The sequence below is a fragment of the Schistocerca cancellata genome, chromosome 5 (assembly GCF_023864275.1).
Source record: "Schistocerca cancellata isolate TAMUIC-IGC-003103 chromosome 5, iqSchCanc2.1, whole genome shotgun sequence".
Lineage (NCBI taxonomy): Eukaryota > Metazoa > Arthropoda > Insecta > Orthoptera > Acrididae > Schistocerca > Schistocerca cancellata.
In genome coordinates this window covers 17,439,950-17,441,745 of record NC_064630.1, presented here as the reverse complement: position 1 = coordinate 17,441,745, position 1,796 = coordinate 17,439,950, and the positions used below count along the sequence as shown (strand labels likewise).

Sequence of the window (1,796 nt, the reverse complement as noted above, 5' to 3'; positions counted from 1 at the left end):
AAATATTTCTGTAAAGTAGTGATCATGATGATTGTTGTCAGTTATTCTTTGTGCCATGCTGGTGTGTGGATATTCAGTTGTCATAAAATTAATTGCAAAAATTATGCCAGGTCCTTCAGTACATTTTAATTCATCCATGGCCTACAGGTAACCTAGACAGAGATTCAGGTACAATATTCTCAGAACCTTTTACGTGCTGTATCCTAATGTCATATTCCTGCAGGGATAACAACCATCGCATTAAACTACTATGCAACAATCGACTATTCATTAAAAAGGATAGCACTTGCTGGTCCATTTATATATGGATTTCTGACCCCCATATTAGTGTTTGGAATTTTTGGATACTCCATACTATTGCCAATGGCTCTTTTCCAGTGGCCATGTGGTTTAATTCATGTTTATTAAGACTATGGCTAACAAAGGCTATAGATCTGTGATTTACCACTCCCCTTGGAATAGTTCTATCGCAATCCCATAATCAGATGCATCGGTTGCTATTTTAAGTGGTTTGCCCATACTCAGATGATGCAGTATGGGTGCTACCACTAGTGCTCTTTTTACATTTTCAAATGCCGCATTTGCCTCTTGATCCCAAACCCACAATATTCCCTTTCTTAACAAACATAAAATTCTTGAAACTTCCTGGCAGATTAAAACTGTGTGCCCGACCGAGACTCGAACTCGGGACCTTTGCCTTTCACGGGCAAGTGCTCTACCAACTGAGCTACCGAAGCACGACTCACGCCCGGTACTCACAGCTTTACTTCTGCCAGTACCTCGTCTCCTACCTTCCAAACTTTACAGAAGCTCTCCTGCGAACCTTGCAGAACTAGCACTCCTGAAAGAAAGGATATTGCGGAGACATGGCTTAGCCACAGCCTGGGGGATGTTTCCAGAATGAGATTTTCACTCTGCAGCGGAGTGTGCGCTGATATGAAACTTCCTGGCAGATTAAAACTGTGTGCCCGACCGAGACTCGAACTCGGGACCTATGCCTTTCGCGGGCAAGTGCTCTACCAACTAAGCTACCGAAGCACGACTCACGCCCGGTACTCAGCGCACACTCCGCTGCAGAGTGAAAATCTCATTCTGGAAACATCCCCCAGGCTGTGGCTAAGCCATGTCTCCGCAATATCCTTTCTTTCAGGAGTGCTAGTTCTGCAAGGTTCGCAGGAGAGCTTCTGTAAAGTTTGGAAGGTAGGAGACGAGGTACTGGCAGAAGTAAAGCTGTGAGTACCGGGCGTGAGTCGTGCTTCGGTAGCTCAGTTGGTAGAGCACTTGCCCGCGAAAGGCAAAGGTCCCGAGTTCGAGTCTCGGTCGGGCACACAGTTTTAATCTGCCAGGAAGTTTCATATCAGCGCACACTCCGCTGCAGAGTGAAAATCTCATTCTGGATAAAATTCTTGGTTTGTTCAGTTCTTGACATCGTATATATCGTCTATAATATCTGTCCATCCCAATGAATCCCTTCAATTATCTTATGGTTGTAGGTGGTGGACACTCCTTAATGGCCTTTATATATTCTGGATCTGGTCTAATTCCTTGCACTCCTACGATATGCCCTAAGAACTTAAGCTCTTGCCTCGTTTACTGTAATACCTTTTTCTTTAAACCTTTTCAGAGTTTTTCTCAAGATCAGGCAATGCTCTTCCCACGTAGATGAGATTACAAGTATATCATCTACATATATTATTAAATCCTTTAACAACTCCCTTCTTAACGCCTCACCCAGTGCATGTATAAACACAGTTACTGAGATATTTAGCCTGAATGGCAACACATTAAAGTGATAC

At 43.5% G+C, this 1,796-nt stretch overlaps 1 non-coding gene across 1 annotated transcript; it reads right to left on the bottom strand.

Annotated features, from left to right (window-relative positions):
• Window positions 1-663: 663 nt before the first annotated feature.
• Trnas-uga (transfer RNA serine (anticodon UGA)) lies at window positions 664-738 on the bottom strand. Its single transcript has one exon. It is a non-coding gene; the product is annotated as a tRNA-Ser (tRNA).
• Window positions 739-1,796: the final 1,058 nt, after the last annotated feature.